The sequence below is a fragment of the Canis aureus genome, chromosome 5 (assembly GCF_053574225.1).
Source record: "Canis aureus isolate CA01 chromosome 5, VMU_Caureus_v.1.0, whole genome shotgun sequence".
In the NCBI taxonomy this organism is placed as follows: domain Eukaryota; kingdom Metazoa; phylum Chordata; class Mammalia; order Carnivora; family Canidae; genus Canis; species Canis aureus.
Window position 1 is genome coordinate 52,520,267 of NC_135615.1, and position 12,957 is coordinate 52,533,223.

The window sequence follows — 12,957 nt, forward strand, 5'->3', positions numbered from 1 at the left end:
TGAGGGTCGGAGATGCAGGCATGCTCTTCAGTCATGAGAAGGAAGGAAGTCCTTCAGTCTGTGACAGTGGGGGGATCCTGAGGGCATGGGGCTAAGTGACGTCACATGGAGAGAGGCAAAGACTGGATGGCTTCATTTACCTGTAGATCCTAAAGAAGCCAAACATCTAGAAACAGAGAGGGGAGTGGTAGTTCCCAGGGGCTCGGGGGGTGTGAGAAATGGTGAGATGTTCGTGAAAGGGTATAAACTTACAGTTATCACATGAATAACTCGTACAGCACGGGGAATGTGGTTACGCACATGGTATTACACACTGGCAGCTTGCCTAGTTCTTGTTTTTTTTAATGTGAAGTTCAAATGTATTTTTTGATGACACAGAAAAGGAATCCTTGAAAAATCAGGATATTCAAAGGAAAAGGACATAATAACTTAGGTGTTAAACATCTATAGGAATTGGGATCCCTGGGTGGCTCAGCGGTTGAGCGTCTGCCTTGGGCCCAGGGCGTGACCCCAGGGTCCCAGAATCGAGTTCCACATCGGGCTCCCTGTATGGAGCCTGCTTCTCCCTTTGCCTGTGTCTCTGCCTCTCTCTCTCTCTGTGTGTGTGTCTCTCCTGAATAAATAAATAAAAATTAAAACAAAACAAAACAAAACAAAAACATCTATATGAATTAACCATTGCAAAGTTTGACAAAAATACAGACTCGGAATATATGATGGCTTAAAAAAAAAAAAAAAACAGAAAAATGGAAGTGGGCGGTGCATACCATTGAAAACCAAACATGATATTTAAGGTGGCTCTTTTGAAAAGGATCAAAATATTTCTATAAACATGCTTTCGAATTTACTGTGTAAGACTGTTATTTTCCATACTAAGTGGTTTTTCTTCCCTTCTCCAATATTCTTTTATATTTTTAGTGTATTGTAAGTTTGTCAATATGTCCATTTCGGAGTCCAACTGGATCATCTTGAATGTTTGTGCAAACACCCTCCGTGAAACATAAGGTGACCTTTGGTTTATTATTGTCTAATTACAGGCCTGAGGGGGTTCCTGCCATATGTCATTGGAAAGTTGTTTTTCTCTACATTTTCCACTAGATCACAAGTCCTGTCTGACCGGATTGTTTGCAGAAAAGATCCCTGAGGCAGTTTCTTAACTACTACTATGAAAAAAAGAAAAAAAGGGAATTTCAGTTGGTTTAATCGTGTTTCATAAGACCCTTGAAGTTGGTCCGAGGGTTGTGGGTTATTGTTAAGCTGTTTAACATAAGACCCTTGAACACAGGTTAACACGGAACTGATTCTAAGACGTCTCGGGGTGAATGCCAATCTGTCGAATCCAAACGTGGCCCTCATCCATCGGGGACACAACGATCAGCACGTGTGCATGATAGACACCACCTTCACAAGCATCCAGAGCACAGGGAGTTTATTTTCATTTTTATTTTTACCATCTCAATGTAACAATCCACGATGAGAGAGACGGTGACTGCTACTTACTGGTGTATCGTTGGCAAAACATTTTCCAAGTGTTCCTTACAATTGTTCACTTTGGTGGATGATTTTTCATCTTCCAAAGTGATGTAACAGATACCTTCTAAGCAAAATATTTTATTTTTAAAATTTTTATTTTATTTTATTTTTTTAAAGATTTTATTTATTTATTCATGAGAGAGAGAGAGAGAGAGAAGCAGAGGGAGAAGCAGGCTCCACACAGGGAGCCCAATGTGGGTGGGACTCGATTCCAGGTCTCCAGGATCAGGCCCTGGGCCGAAGGCAGGCCGCTAAACCGCTGAGCCACCCGGGCTGCCCTAAGCAAAATATTTTAAACAAATTTACTGAATGAATAGATGGTGAGTCCCCTTAAGATCGGAGACTTATTTATTGTTTTTCATTGGCAGGATAGCAAAATATTTATAGACTGAATCATCCCAAAACCCACCACCTCAGTCCCAGCCTCCCTCTGAGAGGGGCAACACGGGGCAGTTAGTTCCAAAGCAGTGTACCAAAGGTGTTAAAAATGGAACTCATGTTGGACTCATAGAAATAAAGACAGAAGTTGAAGTCCAAATGTACGTAAAGATATTCTTCACAGGGTTTGTTTTTTTTTAATGAAAGTCACAGAGGGGTGGGGGGGCAGAGACATAGGCAGAGGGAAAAGCAGGCTCCATACACCGGGAGCCCAACGTGGGATTCGATCGCGGGTCTCCAGGATCGCGCCCTGGGCCAAAGGCAGGCGCCAAACCGCTGCGCCACCCAGGGATCCCAACTTCACAGGGTTTTAATAGGGTCCAAGCTCTCACAGCTCACAATTCACAATACAAGATTCAAAATAATCTGGGATACAACCCCAAATTGCTTGCTGCTGTGGGCTGACTATTGATGTTCCCCCCTCAATTCATATATTGAAATCCCAAGGTGAAGGTATCAGGAAGGGGGGCCTTCGGGAGATAATGGTCCTATGAAAGAGGTTAGAGGGAGCCCCTCTGTCCCAGCATTGCGACATGAGGTCGTAGTGAGGAGACGAGTCTACCAAACAGGAAGCAGGCCTTCACCAAGTGTCAAATCTGTCAGCAGTTGGATAAATTCTTTTTCTGTTATCAAGTAGTAACTCTTTCCTTTGTTACCTTATCCTGCTATTGAGTGAGTTTTTTTTATTCCAAATGTCGTATTTTTAGTTCCAAAATGTCTATTTAGTTCTACTTCTGGTTTCTGTGTCTCTCCTAAGAACTATCTTTTCATTCATTTCAAGAGCACTAACCTTTAACTCATGGCATGTAGTTAAAACAGCGGGTAAAACCTTTGTCTGATAATGTCAATATATAGGTCATCTCGGGTTGACATCTATTGATTATCTTTTCCCTTTAAGAATTGAGGACATTTATCTGGGTCTTTATATGTCAAGTGTCTTGGTCCATTAGGTTGCTATAACAAAAATACCATAGACAGGGTGGACTTTATAAACAACAGAAATTTATTTCTCACAGTTCTGGAGCTGGAAATCCAAGATCACAATACTAGCCAATTCGGTTCCTGGCTTATAGGTGGCTGCAAGTTAACCCCAAAGAAAAAGAAAGGAAATCAAAACATCAAGACCATTAATTAAATAGAAAACAAAATAGGGGCCCCTGGGTGGCTCAGTTGGTTAAGAATTCAGGTCCTGATCTCAGAGTTGAGTTCAAGCCCCGCATTGAGTTCCACCTGGGCATGGAGCCTACTACAAACAAACAAAATCATACATTTTGAAAAACTAATAACATTGATAACATTCTTGTGAGATTGATCATGGAAGAAAAGGGTATATTAGAAAGGAGAAAGGGGACATGCATTATGGATCTTTCAAATATTAAAAAGATCATCAAAGGATTTGCAAAGTTTGAGGAGCATATGGGGGGCTCAGTTAGTTAAGCATCTGCCTTCAGCTCAGGTCATGATCCTAGGGTCCTGGGATGGAGCCCTGCATTAGGTTTCCTGCTTGGTGGAGAGGCTGCTTCTCCTTCTCCTTCAGCCACTTCCCCTGTTTGTGCTCTCTCTCTCTCAAATAAATAAATAAATAAAATATTTAAAAAATGAGTAAATTTCCAAAGTTTGAGACATTTAAATTCCTACAACACACATGCACCCACATATATTACCAATACTAACCCAAGAGGAGTTAAAAATCTAAATATTTATATAATTTAAAAATTGTTAATTAAATGTGTACTTACAACATCTTAAAACAAAACAAAACAAAACAAACAAACAAACAAAAAACCTTTCCTCCTAACCACATAAAACAAGCTCCACTTTAGGTGGCTTTCCTAGTAAATTCCAAAAGCTTGTATAGAGGGGGTGCCTGAATGACTCAGTTGGTTAACCTTCCAACTCTTGATCTCAGCTCGGGTCTCAATCTCATGGTCATGAGTTCAAGCCCTGAGTTGGATTCCATGCTCAGCATGGGGTCTACTTTAAAAATAAAAAAACAAAAGTTTGTAGAGAGGAAAAGTTGGTCACCAATAATATTTTAAGTATTTGGTAATGGTAGTCATTAGCAATGCTGAATGTTAGAAAATCAATGAACAATGATTTCAAAATCACTTTGAGTAATTTTTTTTTGATCCTCATCCAGGCAATTAATCAATCAGCCAATTAAGCAAAGCATATTTTGGATATATAAGGATTCAAGAATTTTAGTGACACAAATCTTTTTAGGATGTTACTTAGGGATGTACTCTAGCAAAATGGGGGAGAAAACAAAGAAGAGGATTCAAGAAAGACAATACCCAATCCAGAGGACTGACACGGTATCATTTTGTAAAAAAACATATATCTTTACACAAAAAATCCTAAATGTATATAAACCAAAACTTCAATGTTTTTCTGAATGGTCAGATATTAGATGAATTGTTTTATTTTTGTTTCTGTGTATTTTTATTTATTTAAGATTTTATTTTATTTAAGTAATCTCTATGCCCAACATGGGGCTCAAATATTCAACCCCGAGATCAAGAGTTGCATGCTCTATGGACTGAGCCAGTCAAGTGCCTCCCTCTGGATATTTTTAAAATATTGAAGATGTATTATTTTTGTAATTGGAATTTGTAAATTGTGCCCAAGATTGCGAATCTGAGAAACCACCAAGGAGCCGACACCGATGCAAGCGCACGAGGGTTTATTAGCAAACTCGAGCTTGGGTCCAAGTATACCCGACACAGCGGAGCAGGGACTTGGACCCTGAAGTGGGTTACAGCTGGGTTTTTTATAGACTGGTCTAGGGGATTTTCAGAAGGAGTGGAGGAATTTCTCAAGTTCTGTTTGCATTCTGATATGGGGCTTTCAAGGGCATTGAGCTCTGTTCTCATTCTAATATGGGACTTTCTACCATGGGCGTGGGCTCTGTTGTCTTTCTGATATGGGATTCCCTGCCAAGGACATTGAGGACATTCTGCAGTTTTTCCCCGTAAAGTTCAGCTCTTATTCACAGGGGCCTAAGATGGCTGTACTTGTGCTAATGTTAAACTTTAGGTGGGATGGCCTTAAATTTTTTTCGGCCTCCACATAAATGTTATTTTTATTTTATTTTTAAAAGGATTTTATTTATTTATTCATGAAAGACACAGGGAGAGAGGCAGAGACCCAGGCAGAGAGAGAAGCAGGCTCCCTGCAGGGAGCCCGATCTGGGACTTGATCCTGGGACCCCAGGATCACACCCTGCGCCACAGGCAGATGCTCAACCACTGAGCCACCCAGGTGCCCCTATAAATGTTATTTTTAGGAGAAAAACTATGACACCTGGGTGGCTAGTGGGTTGAGCATCTGCCTTCCATTCAGGTCATGATCCCAGGGTTTTGGGATGAGTCCTGCATGTTATCAGGCTCCTTGCTCAGTGCGAAGTCTACTTCTCCCTCTGCTTGTGGGCTCATGCTTTCTCTAATGCATAAATAAAATCTTATAAAAACAAACACTGCTCTTTTCCTATTTCTCATCTCAACTCCTTATATATAACTCTGTTAATTCAATGGTTAGAAATAATTGAGTCTTAATTAAACTCAGGTCTAAAAGCCTCGCAGTCAATTTCTGTTTCCAGAATTATTCGCTTGGTTTTCTTTGCTTCAAACAAATACATTCTTGCTCTGGAAGTAGAGAAACAAGTCTGATTTATTGAATAGTATACTCCATTTAGATCTTAAAGAGAGAAATCCATGTGAAATTTATTTTACAAATTCTAATTCAAATTCTCTAATCCAAGACCTCAGGTATATTTGGGAGGACCACCTTATTCAAATGTTAATCTAGGTATTCCTCGCCAAATCCAGCTCTGTACCTCTATTCTGTGTAAATCAATAAATTATATGTGCATGTAGGAAGTGTGATATTTATTTTTTAAAATATTTCATTTACTTATTTCAAAGAGAGCAGGAGAAGAGGGAGAGAGAGAACTTGAGGATGAGCAGGTAGGGGTAGGGGTGTGTAGGAGCCCAATGTGGGACTCGATCCCAGGACCTGAGCTGAAAGCAGACGTTTGACTGAGCTACCCAGGTGCCGCTAGAAAGTGTGATATTTAAAGAAAACATATAGGAAAGTCAAAATCCCATCTGTCCTTTAGAAGTCATTCTTAATTTATCTTGTTTTTAAAGTAGAAGTGTAGTTTGCTCCTTTGGTTTTTGATAGAGCACAATCTATCTGAATGATATTTTAATGTTCTAAAATGAGATATCCTTTGCCACTGACTTACGTTATCTAGTTTTTTTTCTATCTAGTTTTTTTTTATTTTGAAAAACTCCAGACCTACGAGAAAGTTGAAAAAGTAGTACTATGAACACTTGTCTTCTTCTAATTTCACCAGTTCATCAACTTGATTTTAATTGCAAGACTAAGTCACTTTGTTCTTTTGGCTCTGGTTTATACCACTTCTTATTTTGCTGTCTCTCCAATACAAAACCAGGAAAATCAGGAAGAAAATCAGGAAGTTTCAGTTTGGGGAGGAAAGATAATGAATTTGGTTTATATGATTAATGCAATTTCATGTAGATTGAGGTCAGGAAAACATTCATTTAAAAAATCCAACTCTCAGTGTCCCTGGCTGGCCCAGTTGGTGGAGGATGCAACTCTTGATCCTCAGGTTACAAGTTCAAGCCCCATGTTGGGTGTGTGTTGAAATCCTGACCTTTCACGTGATGGTATTGGAGGTGGGCCTTTGAGAGGTGCTTATTAGGTCATGAGTTAGAGCCCTCATGAATCTAATTTTTAAAAAGACCCCAGGGAGCTCTCTTGCCCCTTCCATCATACAAGGACGCAGCAAGAAGATGGTCATCTCTGACCCAGCTAAGGGGTCTTCACTAGACACCAAATCTGCTGGCACCTTGATCTTAGACTTCCCCAAGTCCAGAACTGTGAGAAATAACTTTGTTGTTTATAAACTACCCAGTCTATGGGATTGTGTCACAGCACTTCAACAGACGAAGCTAAGGGGCAATGTGGAGAAGTAAGAAGAGCTTGGAAGTCAGACTGGAAGCTTTGTTTATCCATTAGGTGATCTTGGACAAGTTTCTTAGTCTCCAGAAGGTAATTCACTGGAATGTCATGAGTGTAGGGACTTTTTTTTTCCACTATGGTGTCCTCAGCCCCTAGAATAGTGTCTGACATGAAGTCAGTGCTCAACACACGTTTTCTGAGTAGACCTCTTTGTGCTTTAGTTTCTTCATTTGTAAACAATGGAAAATTTGGTCTGTAATGTGAGAAATTCTTAGAGCTTGGTCACGCGGCTGCTACCTCCTCAGGAGCCTCCCAGTAATGACAGTTGTTTATTATGAAATTATTCCCAGAGGTGAATAAATGTCCTTTTCAAAGTGTACTGGCAGGGACGTCTGGCCATGGGGTGAAAAGGTTGGCAAATGCTCTTTCCCACAAACAACTAAACAAAATTGTCAGAACCAGACCTTTCCAAGACTCTGGAAAATTGACTAAAGGCAGACAAATTGAGAAGTGCTTGTTAATGAAAACCTGCTGGATGGTAAGAGCAGTGTGAGTCTGGGGGGTTCTTGCCTGGGGCTCTTCCCATTCCCATCCTACCCCTTCCCCAATGGCATGGGTGTCCCACCAGGGTGGAGCTGGCTGTGGAAAGCAGGAGCTTTACTGGCAGACAGGTGAATTGATTCGAACCAAAGAGTGGAAAATACCTCTACTAGTGTGGTCAGCAAAAGTGGCAACTATGCTAAGAAATGAATGGGCCGAGTCCAGCGTTCTGCTAATGTTAGGTTATGGTCCCAGTTGGGGGAGTGGCTAGCAAGCAGTAGAACAGGGACAGGTCCTGGCGCTGACAGCCACACAGAGGCTCGACAAGCTCTTCACACATCTCTGGCTGCGGGATGGGCTGAGGACAGGTGCAAGACACACCTGACAGGGCCTGGTAAGAAGTAAAGGCTGAGCAAGACTCAATAAATTCCTGAATTTTTAATGTACTCTTAAGCCCATAGATCCATTGGCAAGGGTTGGCAGTCTTCCTGGTTTGAAGTGTTTTAGCACAGCCTTGGATTAAAGCAAGTCAAAACAGCAAAGTAAGAATTGAAAACAAAAACAAAACAAAGAACTGAGCAGGGAATTTATTTTATTATTTTTAAAAGATTTTATTTATTTATTCATGAGACAGAGAGAGACAGAGGTAGAGACCCAGGCAGAGGGAGAAGCAGGCTCCCTGTGGGGAGCCTGATGTGGGACTCGATCCTGGGACCCTGGGGTCACGCCCTGGGCCAAAGGCAGCCGCTCAACCGCTGAGCCCCCCGGGCATCCCCCCGAGCAGGGACTTTAATGGCCACAAACCATAGGAGAGAACTTTTTATTGTCTCTTGGCTACAAACTCACCCTTGATTGGCAGCTCTGTGAAAAAGAATATTATTTAACTTATTGCTTAAGTATTATTTAAAATGAGCCTTTCAAATATTTTGTCTTTGCCAGATGGCACAATGTTAAATTATCTTGGTAGACAGCAATGAGTAATCCCTGGAACTGGCGAGAATTCCCTTGTTGACCCCCCATCCCAGCGATTCTTGTCCCTCTCTGAGGCTCCTGTAGAGAACGCCGTGTCACCAGAGTCCAGCTCCACAGTGGATGTGGCTGCCACCGTCTTGCCTCCGCAGCGTGGACAGCTTCTCTGCTACCAGGATCCTGCACAGCGTATGACTTCAGCACATAAGAGTCGGGAATATTAGCACTATCAGCCCACCTGCCTAAGTGACATTTACAGAACGCTCCATGCAACGACAACAGGATACACAATTTTTTTTCAAGTGGGCCTAGAACAGTTTCCAAGACGGAACATGTGTTAGGCCGTAAACCTGTCTCAGTAAATTTAAAAGAATTGAAGTCATTCGTAGCATGTTTTCCAACTACAACAATTAAATTATAAATCAATAGCAAAAAGAAATTTGGATTTGTAGTACAGTGCTTCTGGTGAGACACTGAGCTCTCAACAGCTTTTCTGCACACTCTACAAACATTCCCTACAGTGCTTAGAGAAAAATATACAGCACCAAACGGTAATAGTAGAAAACAAATAGTCCCGAATCAATAATGTAAGCTTCCACTTTAAGAAACCAGAAAAGAAGAGTAGATCAACCACAAAACAGGCAGGAGTGAGAAAATGATAAAAGCAGAATGGAAATCTATAAAACAAAAAATAGAAACAAAATAGGGAAAATCAGTAAAACTGGAAGATGCTTCTTTGATCAGATGAACAAAATTGATAAGCCTTTAGGCAGACTGACAAAGAAAAATGAGAAGACATAAATTACCAATAATGGGGGACGCCTGGGTGGCTCAGCGGGTGAGCATCAGCCTTCGGCTCAGGTCATGATCTCAGGGTCCCAGGACTGAGTCCCGCATCAGGCTCCCTGCATGGAGCCTGCTTCTCCCTCTGCCTGTGTCTCTGCCTCTCTCTGTGTCTCTCATGAATAAGCAAATAAAATCTTAAAAAATAAAAATCACCAATATCAGGATTGAAAGGGAGAGCCTTAGTACTGATCTTTCAGAAACTGAAAGGATAATGAGGATAATTTGAACACCTTTTGGTAAACAAATGATACAATTTAGATGAAATGGATAAATTACCAAAAAGACAAAAACTAACATAACTATTTTAACAGGTAGCAAATCTTTTTTTTTTTTTAAGATTTTTTATTTATTTATCCACGAGAGACACAGAGAGAGAGAGGCAGAGACACAGGCAGAGGGAGAAGCAGTATCCATGCAGGGAGCCGGATGTGGGACTCGATCCTGGGACTCCAGGATCATGCCCTGGGCCGAAGGCAGGTGCTAAACCACAGGGATCCCAAAAGGTAGCAAATCTAAATAGACCTGTAAGAAATCAAAGTTTTGCTAGGTAATGAAAAATATTCCCACAAAGAAAAGCCCCAACAAACGTAACACTGGATGTTAACTAGACTTCAACAAGAGAGAAAGTCAGTCGTAGGGCAGCTGGCTTCACAGGTGAATTCTAATTAAGAAGAAATAGTATCATTCCTACAAAACTCCTTCACAAGACAGAGGAAGAAGGAACACTTCCCAACTCATACAACAAGGCCAGTGTTATCTTGACATCACAGCCACCTAGATAAATACATTGTGAAAAAAGAAGACCAAAAACCAATATTCTTCATAAAAAGAAATACAAAAATCCTTAACAAAATAACAGCAAGTCAAATCGAGCAACATACAAAAAGGATTATATAACATGACCAAGTAGAAATATCATGATACATCAACTGTTGAGCAAACCAACAAAATGCTGACTATTCATACAACACTCTGCTTTTTGACACTAAAAAAAGGGATAAAACTAAATGTACATGCTCTGATGTACATGAACCTCAAACATTAGGGTTGGTGATAGAAGGTAGACATTCACGATTATGAATATTACGTAACTACATTTATATATAATTTCCCCAAAACCCAATTGTACAGAAACAGAAAGCAGACTGGCGATTGCCAAGAACTGGGGAATCACTGGCGTTGACTTACCTTTTTGGCAACACTCTTTCTCTCTCTCTCTTTTTTTTTTTTTTGGCAACACTCTTTCTAAAAAAATATTTATCTGAGAGAGAGAGTGTGTGTGCAGTGGGAAGGGCAGCGGGAGGGGGAGACAAGCGACTTCCTGGGTCAGTGGGGAGCCAGACTCAGGGCTGGAGATCCCAGGAACCTGAGATCAGGACCTGAGCCAAAACCAAGAGTCAGACACTTAACCGATGGAGCCACCCAGGTGCCCTTTGGCAACACCTTTGAGAAAGTCTATGAAAGTCTCCTGCTGATGTTCCCAGAACTACCCCGGTCAATTCCCTTCCTAAGATTTCCCTGTGCAATTCTTCCCCAAATTCCATTAAATATCTCAGTGGTCTTCTTACATATTTTTGGATTTATTTAAAGGAGCCAAAGTCTGTTCTAAACATGTCCTGGTCGTACTTCTTCCAAAGATTTGGTTGTGCAATGATTTCTTCCACTTCGTGAACTAAGCTTGCCATCATTGCCCGTACTTTCCCTTCTGTGTAAGCAATCTAGTGATTTCTTTAGTAATCACAAATATGTATGCCAACTGACAGTTTTCAGAATCAGCCCACTAGAGACATCATGAGCTCATGGAGAGCTCTGGATTCTGAAAGAAGAGAGTGATGTGGGTAAGCACAGGCAGGACAAAGAGTTTCTGCTTCCTTTCTGGAAGAGTCCTACCTCAAAACAGTGTACACACGAACACATGTACACACACAGAGGGCGTGCACACATGGAAAGCTCTCACTCCACTTCTGGTCCCTTCCAGTTCTTCACTTTCCTCCCAGCGCTTCTGTGCTCAATCCACCGTCGGCACTCCTCCTTCAAAGATGGGGTACCGGGATCCCTGGGTGGCGCAGCGGTTTGGCGCCTGCCTTTGGCCCAGGGTGCGATCCTGGAGACCCGGGATCGAATCCCACGTCGGGCTCCCGGTGCATGGAGCCTGCTTCTCCCTCTGCCTGTGTCTCTGCCTCTCTCTCTCTCACTGTGTGCCTATCATAAATAAATTAAAAAAAAATTAAAAAAAAAAAAAACAAAGATGGGGTACCTACAGATCTTTCCTTCCTTGAAATTACTTCTGAATTATTCTCCATCAAAATTTCCTTGAAAATTCCACAGAGTAGACTCATTGAAGATTTCATTCATTCAAATCCTAAAAGCCCTCTCTCCAGAGCCCAACTCCGGGTTCTAAATCCAAGAAATGCATCCAATTTTAATGTGTATCTTCTTTTCTTGTTAATTATTTACTGGAGTTTATCTTTCTTACTTTTGGCTTCAGGTTTATTGCTCCGGTCCTGAATCTAAGTGCGAGGAGCCCTCTCTGCACCGAAACCTTGTCACTGCTTGCCTTACTGATTTAGAAGGTGTCGGCAGGCAGAGGAAACCAAGAGGCCTAAGTGACCAAGAAATATCTGCAATTGGGAGCCCAGAGGTTGGGGCAGAACATGGTATAAAGGTTAAAATTCCAAAGCATATGTCCCCAAATGCTTCCAGGGTGGAGCAGTTTGGCATTGGCCAAAGTGGCAGGGCTAGGAGAGGCCCCGGGTTGGGAAGTTTTGCTGGAAGATTCACAGAGGAATCAAGAGAAGTGATGCTGTGGACTTTGCTTCTCTAAACTGGCTCCTAGAGCTTTTGTCTCAGCGGTCACATTCTATCTACCAACGGGCACATGATACTTTTCAGCATTCTTTCCTCCTCATTCCTCACTTTTTCCTTATTAGGCTTTTTTTTCCCCCTCCCTTAACTTTGGTGACTAACATGGCCCCCCCACCCAACCCACCCCCCATTCCACCTGTTTTTTCTCCTCCCTTGATTTCGTTCTTTTTTGGCTGTTTGTTGTTTTATCCCTTTAATGCTACACCCTGGGCTTCCTCTAAATCACATTCTAGATATTTTCTCTAAGTTTCACTTCAGAAACTTGTCCATAATGGACCTCAACATTTTTTGCTTATTCCTCACAACCCTGCCTTTCCTTCCTATTTTTGGTACTAAATTATGGCACTATTACACAATCCCCAGGCCAGAAACAGATTCTTCCCTCTGCTTTACCATCAACTGTCGATTAGTAAATGTACTAAGTACTGCTTTTATGACCTTCTAAACCAAGGGTTGTGAAAGTGGTGTTTTTATTTATTTATTTATTTATTTATTTATTTATTTATTTATTTATTTATTTATTTATTTTTGGTGTTTTGAGATCACCAGCAGCAGCACCACCACCACCACTTGGGAACTTGTCAGAAATTTAAATTTTCAGACTCAAGAAACTTATTATTCTAAAACTTATTTGTGTTTGTGTAAATGATGTATCTTTATGATAAAATGATACTCTCCAAAGAGGAATTTGAGAAGAGTGGCATTGTTTTACATATTTCAAACCTCTTTAATGTCTGGCTTAATACAAGACAGCTGGATTCTTCTGTTTGTGCGTTCAAT